General features: G+C 40.0%; 1 long non-coding RNA gene across 2 annotated transcripts in view; it reads left to right on the forward strand.

The window, feature by feature from the left end:
* The first annotated feature begins 9,229 nt into the window (after positions 1–9,229).
* LOC131834447 (uncharacterized) overlaps positions 9,230–13,611 on the forward strand; it is a 58,986-nt gene continuing 54,604 nt past the window's right edge. For both annotated transcript variants that reach the window (XR_009354878.1, XR_009354877.1), the window contains exon 1: positions 9,230–9,296. This is a non-coding gene — a long non-coding RNA (uncharacterized LOC131834447). The remainder of the gene's footprint in view (positions 9,297–13,611) is intronic.

Here is a 13,611-nt window from a genome sequence, read left to right on the forward strand (position 1 = left end):
AAACTACAATGTGTGTCTGTGTTCTATTGCTTCTTACTCATGGTACCTCGTCTCCTTCTGTGTTTATGTTTCTTGAAACTTTATCTGTTGGAATTCTTTGAGACTTGTTTTGAGGTTAAGTTCCTTTTGTGAATATATGAGATTTCTTCTATCAGTTGCCAGAGGGCATGACCAACTTGGGACCAGTTTAAGTTAAATTGTCTGTGTTTTTTTTAAACCATAAAAGTAGTGTGTATTGTTTGCTAACCTATGTGAGTGGAAATGACAGTTATGAATTAAGTAATAAGGTGTTCAAATGGGCATATTTCTTAATTTTCCTTTCTATTCTGAGTTTGTTTCCCATTTACTCATATACTAAGTAGACATTCTAGGCCCCACCTTATGTAGTATTTCTCCACGTTGTGTGGGCTGAAGTCCTAATTTCCTATTTCTCTTGCTGCTGTGTAGCTCTCCAGTGGAAATGAAAGGTCATCAGAGTTCAGTACATAGTTTAAGGGTGAAGGCTGGTTTGGATCTTGCTTACTTTCCATGGTTCCAGGATCAATGTTTCACTTTAGAACTGGAAACTCATGGTTCCAAGTTTTAAAGTAAGATAGACTCCTCACTTTACTGCCAGGAGGCTGATTCATTAAATTGTTATTTTCTTTTGTTTCATATTTATCCAGACTTCACTTATTTCCTTTTCTGAACATGGAGGCTGAGTCATTTAGGGTTTCTAATTCACCATACTGATGGAAATAAATGTCTGGAGTCATGTTCTAAAAGGACCTTACATAACAGGGCTGCCTGTTATGGGACCCCCACCAGAGAGTCTGCATTGACTGGATAGCCAGAGACAAAGGGAAGTTGTAAGTGGCTAAACAGAAAAAGTAGGAGGTTTTTGGTGAGACATCAGTAGTTTTGAAGAATCTACAAATAGCTTCCTAGAAAAAAGTTTTGAATGTACCCAAAGACTAGTGGTACTATGAAATGATGAAGGCACTCTCTGTCAAATAAGATCTTCCCAGTTCTGCCTTTCATCTTTCCCTATGGTTTATTTGATGAGGGAGCAGAAGCAGAAACATTAAGCTTAGAAATAGAGAAGAGAAACCCTTCGCCCCAAGGCCTCAGGACACAGCTGGGAGAGGTGAGCAACTTAAATGAAACCCATGATTATTACAGGAACAAATAAAACTCAATTGTCAAAAAGTGACTACTCGTGTTTTTTTTTTTTTTTTTTTTTTTTTAAAGTTCAGTGTGAGCAGATAAACTATGGTGTTTGTCCAATATTTCACCCAGGCAAGGACAAGAACAAACTCCATGGAACATGTTGGAATGAAGAGGATGGAGAACAAACATATTTTCTGGCAGAACCTGTTGAGTCTGCTCTTTTAACATAGAAACTACCAAAAAATTCATCCTATAAAACCAAGTAGTTGGAAGGAAAGTGGGGTTGAGGTATTGTTGTTGTTTAGATATTAGGGGTTTGAATGCACAAATATGTTGTTGGGATTGAGCCAATATAGGAGGAGAAATTGAAGAGAAAGGAGGGGAGGGATAGTAATGAAGAATGGGGATTGAATCTAGAGTGCATGTAAAAGTATTGATCTTTGATGAAGAGGGTCATCATCTAATTTTATAAGGAAGGAAGAGGAGGGATGAATATGATTGTAAGTTGAATCTATATGTTCCATGGCATAAATTTGAGGAATTTCTAATTTGATGACTTCTTTCCTCACTGAAGTGGGGGCAGGGATGCTTTCTGAGAGTGAATGAAGGCCCATGCAATGCGGTGATGAGTTTTAGGCAAGTGTGAGAAAGGGCAAGTAGAATGGTAGAATCCACTCTTGGCCCAACAAGGGCTGGAAATCACAAATTCATGGTGGGATTCATTTGTGCCATGGCCTGATATCCTCTGACAGTATAACCAACGTAGAGGCAGGGCAAGAAGGACACAACTCAACAGTCCTTGTGCAGAACAGACAATCTTTCTAGAGTCCAGAATGGTCAGTCTTTTGCATAGACTTTCTCTTTGTATAAGGAAAACACTCTTGTGTTTCTCCACTCTCACAATATTACATTACTTCCACATATCATGCAATTCCTGACACCAGTGGGTTGTCTCACAATTTAGTTCTAATGCTATCCACCTGGAGTTAGCCTTGCATCTCATAAGTGGTTAAAGGCTCAATCCCATAGAACTGTCCCACCCTGGCCCCCAGCATTTCAGGTGCCAATCTCAAGGCCCCTATCCTTCTGACCAGCTAGCTATTAACTGGGGCTCCCATGACTCCTTCATTGGGTTTGGTAATTTGGTAATTTGGTAGTTTGCTAAAGTGGCTCACAGAACTCGGGGAAACACTTATTTAATGGCTTACTATATGCTGAAGGATGGAGATGGAAGAGATGTGTAGGGCAAGATATAGGGGAAGAGATAAGGGTAGGTGTGCCCCCTACAAGCATGCCACCCTCCCTGTACCCCTGCATATTTAGCAGCCTGGAAGCTCTTAGAACCTTGTACTTTTGGAATTTTTGTGAAGGTTTCATTATGTAGACATGATCAATTGTTAACTTAGTATCTACCTCCTCTTCCTTTCCCAGAGAACAGTGGGTAGGGCTGGAAGCTTCTAGTCATGGTTGGGTCTTTCTGGTGAGAAGCCCTCATCCTGAAGTTACTCAGGAGCCCATTAGTATTTGCCTCATTAGAACAAAAGATGCTCCTATCACCCAGGAAATGCCAAGGGATTTAGAAACTTTGTGTCAGGAACCAGGGACAGAAACCAGTGTATACATGTTCTATTATTTCACATCCTTTCCTACCCTCTTTCTTTACATAATTTCTCTGTTTTGAGACTCACTCTCCTGATTAAGGTTTTATTTCAATCAGATATTTGTTTTTCTTAATTACATCCCAGTATTGTGACTTGATGGAGTGTGTTTCCTAGTCTTTCTCTCTAAGACATATACATAATACTTGTTAGAATGTGTGATTTCTGAACATGACAAAACTGTTCAGTAAGTAATCATTCCTGTTAATTTCATCCTCAAAGATTATTAATCTTAAAATTCAGGGAACATCCCACAATAACCTGTTATATGTTGGCTGTAGATGTAAGAGACAAAAAGACTGAATACTCAATGGTAGTACTGTAGCAAACTTTTGCATTCATCAGAGTCAGGTGGACACTGATGGATTTATGAGAACCCAGACTGCTGGATTCTGTTTTTAGAGTTTCTCACTCAGTTGATCTGGAACAGAACCAGAGAGTATGAATCTCTCCCAAGTTCTCAGGTGGTGCTATTAGTCTGGGGATCATATTGTGTGAAATAATGAGATAGGTGTTAATAAATCTTGACAATATCAATCAGATAGTACTCATCTTTGAGCTAAACAAATGTATTTAAAGGAGAGCTTATTTTTTATTTCTTTAATATTTTATTTATTTAAGAGAGAGAGCATGAACTGAGGGAGGGGCAGAGAGAGAGGAAGAAACAGACTCCCTGCTGAGCAGGGACTTGGAGCTCAGTCCCAGGACACTGAGATCATGATCAGAGCCAAAGTCAGACACTTAACCAACTGAGCCACCCAGGTGCCCCTCAAAGGTAGGTTTAAAAAGAACTTTATCAAAAGGAAGTCATTCTTCTGGATCCTTCAATTTCTTGAAGAAGTGTTCTGCTCACTCATTTCTATGTTGCACTTATTTAATCAAGTCTGTAAGAAAAGAACAATGGAGGAAACAAGGGGATATGGGACCCTAAAGTCGTGAAGGGTGCCATCAGAATTGTGCCATCCCAGCCTCTTACACACAAAGCTCGATGAAGAATGGCTAAAGGGTTTTTGCTGGCATCTCTTTGTCAATATTATGGATTTTAATGTGTGATGAAAATAAATGTTGCAATATCTCAGTGGCCCAAATCAACCAAAGACATGTCAAATAAGGACCATTTTGATACTGACAGTAAAATGATTAAGATCACACACACACAAAATCAAAACACATAAAAATTTCCAAAGCCAATGATCCAGAGAATTTTTGAAGTAATGGACCAAACACAACTGTAACAAGGTACCTGGGCAGGCAATCTGGCTACAAGTTCCTTGGAACTGCCCACATTTTGTGTTTAGTCTCAAAACTCACGTTTGTAATCACAGGTATTCTAAGAAGATGACCCTAGCTCTTTTTGATAAATGAGTGAAATATGTACTCTAGAAAGAAATTAGAATACAAATAAGAATAAAAATAAAGAGGCAAATAACTGCATGGGATTATTTGATAAACTATTTTGAGTGTAAATGCATTGATCTGTTTTATATTCATTGTAATGTGTCCCTTTTTATGTGTCTAAAGGATTGAAAAGATTTATACCCTTGAAATCTTTGGAAGAGTCTGATTAATTTTTGATATCAATCCTTTGTTTAACTACTCAAGTTCAGAGGAGTCTAATTTGTTAACTGTATAACTCTATATTTAATATTTAATAATTCAGCTTTTTATTTAGTAGTTAAGTTTATGGACATAGCACACAAAATATTTAGATCAGTGTTGTTTAAAAAAATAATCGATAGATAATAAAAAAGTACATGCAGTGATAACAATATTTTCCTTTCCACATGTAAAAGCCACTAAGATATAGGAGAATTTTCAGCATTGAAAGACTGGCCAGTCAAGGATCCAACTAATTTCTTCTATAGAAAAAAGGGTGTTATTTTTTGAATACAGAATAGAGTATGCTTTCTATTTATCAAGAGATTTCTCTCTCTTGAAAAATTTTTGTTGCTGTGATTACTCTGCAGATTCTGCCTTGTCTATATTTTTAACCAAAGTTCACCGCTGAATTTGTAATTCTTTTCTTTTTGCAAAAAGAACATTATTACTTATTACCTGTGAGCATTTTTCAATTCCATAAGAGAATAAATGAGCTGTATGGTCCCTGGAATCTTGTAAAGGCATTTGGCCTGGAAGATTCTCCTTGGCTGTGTGCCAAAGACAATGGGATATAGGGACAACTTTTAGTTAGTACAAAATGAGCAACTCAAACCTTTACTCTTTAATTTCTGCTCAACTATTCAAAATTGGCTCAACTTTAGTCACAGGATGAAGTTTATGAAAAGGAATTTCCACATCCAGGAAAGGAACTATGAACACTAAAAGGCTCACAGTATAAAAACTGAAACGGAAAAAAAAATCCTATGTTCAAACAGATTTTATTAATTGTCAATTATTATTTAAAAATATGGGATACAGTCTCCTACCTTATCAACCTGTATCAAGTCACTGAATTCACACACTCATTCTCGGAAGCCAGTTGGCAGGCAAACGTGGAAATTGCTGGCTCATGGCGTAGTGAGAAAACCAACAGATAGATGGTAATTTTCTTCTGTTTTATTTTCCCCTTTCTCTTGCCTCTTGCCTTTCTCTCCATTTACCCACTTTCTTTTTTGGCTATTGAAGATTTATTGCCTTTCAGTACTTACAGATGATGTTTTCATAGGCTCTAATGAGGTCCCAGCAGTTTTTAACAATAACAGGACATTACTGTTTTTAAGATATATTATGTGTTTTCCCTCATCTTTCTCCCTTGAATGAAAAGCTTAGAAGTACGTTAACCCCCAATTCCCTTTCCTTTACTATGATAAATGGTCTAGTTACTTAATAGGGCTAAATACTTTGCTATGACTTTTATAATACTCATTTGAATAAAATCCTAAAAAGAAGAGCATTGCTGTGCTTTTAACGCACTTTCTGGTTGAATACCTGAGCATGTGCAAAACGCCTGTTTCCTAGCGGCCTTGGAAGGCCTCTCTAAAGCCATCTTGGCTAGTTATGCATCCTGGTGGTAATTCTCTGTGACATTTCCTGGCCTTCTCCGAGAGCTGTAAGGATGATGATCCTGTATACCCCTCCCCCACCGCCTCGCACCCCCACCTCCACCCCTCCCCCGGTCCCTCCACCCCTGGTTGTGATTCTGGCTCCAACTCTGTCTGACACACCCCCCCCCCCCCCCCCCCCCCCCGTGAGTCTGCAGCGGACTCTCCCTCGGCCGCTGGCTGGGCACATCAGCTAGATCTCCAACAGCTGCCTCAGTGCAACGCTCCACCGTGAAGGTATTTTTTTAAGATGAAACAACAGGACGATGAACAAGTGCCTCGGCGTTGCCTAACTTGGCCGTTCCCAACACTGGTCCTTCTGTGGTGACAAGGTTGGGAGCCAAGTCTAGAGGTATTTTTTTCTCCTTAAAGGTCAGACAGATTACAAGTGAGCAACAAAGAAAGGAACCACGCTGGGTCCCATGATGTCACACTCGAGGACTTCAACACAAGCAGGCATTTTCCTTTGAGGAGTCAAGCTGCGGGGATGCCTTGGAGCCAGAAGGGGCTTTGCTGGGGGAAAGCTCCGCCAGGTCCCGGAGCAGTGGATTCTATTTTGGTTCTGGGCTAGCTTTGGGTCAGTGGCTTTCACTCTGCCCTGAAATTAGCATGTTATAAACAGACGGGTTGGGTCCCGGATCCAGCAAAGAAGCCAGCTTGAAAAATCATTCTGGGAAATGCGCTGAATCATTTGTTCCAGGCACAGACAAGCCACTGCGCCCTGAGAAGCGGGCCGGCGGCGGAGTCCCCAGACAGCGCCCCAGATCTGCCATGCCCCCTTCTTTCCAGGCTTCCCTTCTCCCGTGTCCCGTCACTACTCAGGTTATGCAAGCTTTGATTGCTGCTAATAGGTTCTCTTTAGAGACCTTCTGGAGACAGCTTTTCAAGAGCTTCCCCTTTCCGGATTCCTGTGGGACAGAAACCACGAAGCAATTTAATACAGTCTGCGATAGCCCGCATTTTCCTTCCTCTGTTTTCTGGGCCACTGCCTTTGCTCTGCGCACACGCACGTAACGACTGGAAATGAGTTCCAGCCAGAGCAGCCACCCGTGCCCTGCCCCACACGGGCCTGGTACCCGTTCTGCGGCCCGCGCCGGCCTCGGTGTCCCTTCTGAGCCTGACCCCCTTCCCCCAGTGCTGCCTGGGACCTCACTCCTCGTACTTGGGGTCCGAGGCCGTGCGATGGTCACTGATTATAGCTCCTGTGCCTGCTCTCCTCGGTATGTCCCTCCATGTCTCCCTCTCCAGACAAGCGGTCTGTCCCAAAAGAGGATCAAATGGAAAACTTTATAAATACTTTAAATGGTGGAAACAGGAAGTGGAATAAAAATGATGCAGCTATTCACAGAAAAAATGCTGTCATTTTTCCTCCATAAATATATGCTATTCATTTTCAGAAAGAAGCTATGCCGAAAGCTGAAGGGAAAACACACACACACACACACACACACACACACCCCACTTCACAGTGTCTCCTGACTTTGGAGACTGTTAAGGTCCTTGGTGGTGGGTGGCGGACCTCAGGGCGGGCAGAGCACAACTAAGAGGCCATGAAAACCTTAGAAAAAATCACGTATGGTATGTGGTATGGAAATGCAAAGTGTACAGTGCACAGGAGTGCACAGGTCCCAATGGTTTGTGTCCTAACAGATACTTCAACAGTATCAATCATATCAATGGGAGCAATCCCAATTCCAGTGATCTAATCCCTAAACCATACCTTATATCTGATCTGTCTTATATCTTATATGAACTTTATGTGTCTTATATCTTATGTGTCTTATATCTTATATGAACCTTATATGTTCACCCTGGTCATACAATGATGCAGTGCTTACTACATTCTAGACACTATCCTAAGTGCTTTACGTGTTTTCAGTGTTTGCAAATCTCTTTCCTTTCTATCTTGATGTTTTCAAAGTGTTGCAATATGTTGTTTTGTTTGAAATGTGTGGATAAATCCAGCTCACATAGATATGTCGTTGCAAAAGGAAACGTGTTTTAATAGACTTTGGGGTAGTTATAAATATTCTTCTGTGTCTTCATGAAAATTAAACGATAACTTTTAGAAGATAGTTGTATTGTAGAATCTGAAACTATTACCAGTGAACATTTGGTATCCTATTACATTAGAATATACTAGTATAATTTATACTTTTGAATGAATATTTTATCCATAAATGACTTCTATTTACCTATTTATTTATCATACTTCCCTGGTTTTCCTTCCCCCTTACTGATTGCTCTTTTGAAGCCTTTGCTTCTGCTCTTCTGTGCTCTAATGATGCAGCATACTGGGTTCTTGATCTTGGGGCCTCCATATCTCTAGATTTACATTCTATGTAGGTGATTTCATCCAGTTTTGTGGTTTTAGATGCCACCCATAGGCCAATTATCTTATCTACCTACCTACCCACCACCTATCATTTCTGTCATTCCAATAAGCTCCAACTCTGTAGGAGATTGCTCCACTTGGCAACCATATAGGTGTCTACAACTAAATGTGACCACAGCAGAATTCTTGATTTCATTCCCCCAACCCATTCCTCCTCCATCTCAGTTAAATGACACCACCATCCTAGCCCAAAGTTAATGTCATCTTTTGTTACTAGAGTATTTCAAATTCCTGGTCAGCCAAAAGGCCAGGAATCTCCCCATGGCCAAAGAGCTGCAGTTACATAGAACTTCCATGGATATTTGGGGAAGAAGTGGTCAACCAAGAAGTAGGATAAGAACCAAGAGAACAGTAAGAGAGAATGTTTCAAGGAGGCAATCAATAATGTTGAGTGTTTCAGGTAGTTCAGGTAGAATAATTTATTCATTAATTCAATAAGAATTGCTTGGTCACTTACTCAGTGCCACGTAGTATCCTAAATTAGGCCAATAATGTTCCTGCCCCCAAATGAGACCAGTACAGGCCACAGTAAGAACTTTGGGTTTTATTCCTAATGTAGGAGATCATTGAGAGTTTGAGCATGGTAGTCCTGTGATCTGATATATTGGATTTCTATGCTGCATATCAAATTACCACCAAATTAGCAGTTGAAAATGATACACGCTCATTATCTCACAGTTTCTGTGGGTCAGTACTCTGGGCATGGCTTAGCTGGTTCCTCTGCTCAGTATCTCCTGTAACTGTAGTCAAGATGTCAACTGGGCTATTAGTATTTGGAGGTTCAGATGAGGAGGAATATGCTCCCATATCTCATGTGTTTTGGCAGTATTCATTTCCTTGTGTCCAGAGGATTCATGATGACTTCCTTCTTTAGACTCAATAAGGAGAGTGAAACTGCAAAGCAAGTCTCCTAGCAAGGTGGGGTCTTATATGACATCATGGAATTCCATCATCTGTCCCATATTCTGTTGGTTAGAAGCAAGTCACAAATTCTAACCACAGTCAGGACCTGAACATGAGTATTGGGAAGTGGAGTCATTGAAACTGCTTTAGGTCTGTTCACCACATCTGTTACAAGTTTTAAAAAGACTTTTCAAGCTAATTTGTGGAGAATAGATAGACTCTACGGTGGCAGGAAAAGAATAGTTCAATATTCTACTAGGCCTAGTGACGAAACAAAGTCTTATTTGGAAATTAGGAAATCACTGGGGGTGGCTTTTCAGCAAATATTCATTGAATGTACTATGTGAGAGGCACTGGGCTAGGTTGGGTTTTAAATGAGGAAGTAAAAAGATTTCTCATTTCTGATAAAGTATTTTCTAGAAAGAACAAGGGACAAAAGTTTACACTGGATGAGGAGTAAACAGGAGATGAATATGTATTGATAGCCATTTAGAGTATTTTCATGAAGTTTGGAAGTGTCTGGAAGGAGAGATGAGACAGTAAGTAGCTTAGCAGAGCACAGAATCAAGAAGGTATTTTTTTAAGATTTCATTTTTAAGTAATTTCTACACCCATCATGGTTGCCAAACTCATAGCCCCAAGATCAAGAGTCACACATTCCAGTGACTGGGCCAGCCAGGCACCCCAACAGGGTGTTTTGTTTTTTGTTTGTTTGTTTGTTTTGCATGTATTTTCTTCTTTCAGGCTAAAGAAGAGAAACAGAAGAAAGAGAAGGTACAATAGACAGGCATTCCAGAAGATAAGACTGGAGATAGACCAGGGGGCATGGGAGGGAATTATCTTAAAAGGAAGTGAAGTCCATCAACAGATGAATGGATAAAGAAGATCTGGTATACATACACACAATGGAATACTATGCAGCCATCAAAAGAAATGAAATCTTGCCACTTGCAATGATGTGGATGGAACTAGAGGGTATTATGCTGAGAGAAATAGGTCAATCAGAGAAAGATCATATGATCTCCCTGATATGAGGAATTTGAGAGGCACAGTAGAGGGTTGGGGAGTAGGGGAGGAAAAAATGGAACAAGATGGGATCAGGAGGGAGTCAAACGATAAGAGACTCTAATCTCACAAAACAAACTGAGGATTGCAGGGGGGAGTGTAGGGAGAGGGTGGTTGGGCTTTGGACATTGGGGAGGTATGTGCTATGGTGAGTGCTGTGAAGTGTGTAAACCTGGCGATTCACAGACCTGTACCCCTGGGGCAAATAATATATGTTAATTAAAAAAAATTTTTTTTAAAGAAAATGAAAATATCTCTTCTGAAACATTGACTGTAAAGATATTAATAATGTTAGTAAAAGAGTGGAGGGAATTTGTGAGAGGGCATCTCTTTTTTTCTGTCAACCCAGATTGGAATATTATCTACTAAAAAGTACAAAGAAAGGAGTTATCATTCTGAAGACTGTAGGCAGAGCTGGGTATAATCTTTATGGGAGAAGGAAAGGGAAGGGGGACTTACCCGAGATGAGTGAGAACATTTTTGGGTAAGACTGTGGTTCCAGGTGAGATTGAAAACCGTGAACTTGCTATGGAACCAATCAAATACTTCTTTAGCAGTATTTGGAGGAAATTTTTGAGGAAATTGAGGAAGAGGAATGGAGAAAAGAGATCATCAGGATAATCCAGGGCAGAATTAGCACAGGCTGGGAAAGCAGAAGGTCAGTGTGGTGACAGGTTGGCTTCAGGGGAGAGGGAAGGAGGGACTGAAGTCCTGCTCAGGTAAAGGTAGGTTGTGTTCACAGAGGAGAAAATTCTACACTTTAGCGTCTTCAAGGTAGAGTCATTTTGAATGTTAGTGGAGTCTAGTTTAATGAGGAAAAGTGGTTGAGTTAGTAAAAGATTAACATTAATAACAATTTCCTAAGAGAAATAGGTCTTGAGCTATGCTTTTTCACCAGAGACCTTTCCATCCTTTATGAATCACTGGGGAGTCTTGCCGGGTCCTGTCAGAGGCCACTGCAAGGAGACAGCATTTCCAAGGACTCATTTCTGTCTGGTTAAATATGAGTTTCTTTGGGTTTATCTGTTTCACTTTTTAGGAAATTGTAGGCTGATAATTGAAGAAAATGTTCAAAAGCTGAAACATTTGAAAACCGTTCAAAGGTTTAGAGCGTGGTGTCAATATGTGCATGTATATAAATTACCTGGAGAGTTGCTTAAAAGTGCAGATTTGCCATCCTCACTGCTGGAGTTTCTTATTTCCTGGTTCTGGTGAGACTCAGAAACCTGTATACACATGCATATACATACATATATTTAAAGACTTTACATTTTTTTTTTTAGAGCACTTTAAGTCCATAGAAAAACTGAGAGGAAGCTACAGAGATCTCCCCTATGCCCCTGTTCCCACACATGTCAAGATACTGCATTACCAATATCCATCACCACAGCAGTACATTTGGTTACCACTGATGACCCTACATTGTCACATCACAATTGCTCAGAGTATACAGTTTACATTATGGTTCATTCTTGGTGCTGTACATTCTATAGATTTGGAAAAATGTATAATGGCATGTATCCAACATTATTGTATCATACAGAGTAGTTTCGTTGCTTTAAAAATTCTCTCTGTTCCACTTTTTCATCCCTCCCCTGACCAACCCCTGGCAACCACTGATCTTTTTACAATCTCTTCAATTTTACTTTTGCCAGAAAGTCCTATAGATGGAAAATATAGTATGTGGCTTTTTCAAAGTGGCTTCTTTCACTTAATAATATGCACTTTAGTTCTCCCATGTCTTTTTGTGACTTGATACCTCATTTGATTTTAGCCCTGAAAATTTTCCATTGTCTGAATTGACTACAGCTTATTTATCCATTCACCTACATCTTGGTCACTTCCAAGTTTTGTCACTTATGGACAAAGCTGCTATAAATGTCCATGTGCTGGTATTTGTGTGGCTTTAAGTTTTCATCTCCTTTGGGTAAATACCAAGAAGCATGATTGCTGGATGTCATAGAGTATGAAGTAAGTGAAGTAGAATTAAGATTTTTGAGAGTTTGATGTAATTAAGATTATGTTTTTTTTAAATTTATTTTTTATTTATTTTCAGCATAATAGTATTCATTATTTTTGCACCACACCCAGTGCTCCATGCAATCCGTGCCCTCTATAATACCCACCATCTGGTACCCCGACCTCCCACCCCCCGCCCTTTCAAAACCCTCAGATTGTTTTTCAGAGTCCATAGTCTCTCATGGTTCACCTCCCCTTCCAATTTACCCCAACTCCCTTCTCCTCTTTATCTCCCCATGTCCTCCATGCTTTTTGTTATGCTCCACAAACAAGTGAAACCATATGATAATTGACTCTCTCTGCTTGGCTTATTTCACTCAGCATAATCTCTTCCAGTCCTGTCCATGTTGCTACAAAAGTTGGGTATTCGTCCTTTCTGATGGGGGCATAATACTCCATAGTGTATATGGACCACATCTTCCTTATCCATTCATCCGTTGAAGGGCATCTTGGTTCTTTCCACAGTTTGGTGACCGTGGCCATTGCTGCTATAAACATTGGGGTACAGATGACCCTTCTTTTCACGACATCTGTATCTTTTGGGGTAAATACCTAGTAGTGCAATGGCAGGGTCATAGGGAAGTTCTATTTTTAATTTCTTGAGGAATCTCCACACTGTTCTCCAAAGAGGCTGCACCAACTTGCATTCCCACCAACCATGTAAGAGGGTTCCCTTTTCTCCACATCCCCTCCAACACATGTTGTTTCCTGTCTTGCTAATTTTGGCCATTCTAACTGGTGTAAGGTGATATCTCAATGTGGTTTTAATTTGAATCTCCCTGATGGCTAGTGATGATGAACATTTTTTCATGTGTCTAATAGCCATTTGTATGTCTTCATTGGAGAAGTGTCTGTTCATATCTTCTGCCCATATTTTTTAAGATTTTTTTTTATTTATTTGAGAGAGAGCATGAGAGAGGAGAAGGTCAGAGGGAGAAGCAGACTCCCCAAGGAGCTGGGAGCCTGATGCGGGACTCGATCCTGGAAGTCCGGGATCATAACCTGAGCCCAAGGCAGTCGCTCAATCAACTGAGCCACCCAGTGCCCCCTTCTGCCCACTTTTTGATATGATTGTCTGTTTTGTGTGTGTTGAGTTTGAGGAGTTCATTATAGATTCTGGATATCAACCTTTTGTCTGTACTGTCATTTTCTTTAAGAACAGGCAAATTCTTCAGGAAAACAGACATTTGGCATATCTAACTGTATATAATAAAAAAAGAAAGAGGGATACTGTCAAGTCAAACATGAAATTATGTATTGATTGTCTACTTCATATACTGTTGTGTGTTCACCTTTGGGAAACTTCTAATTTAGATAAATATACATTTTCTAAGAATTTCTAGCTAAGAACTAAACCATAGTCTATTGACCATTAGAATTT

Source organism: Mustela lutreola, chromosome 6, assembly GCF_030435805.1.
Source record: "Mustela lutreola isolate mMusLut2 chromosome 6, mMusLut2.pri, whole genome shotgun sequence".
In the NCBI taxonomy this organism is placed as follows: domain Eukaryota; kingdom Metazoa; phylum Chordata; class Mammalia; order Carnivora; family Mustelidae; genus Mustela; species Mustela lutreola.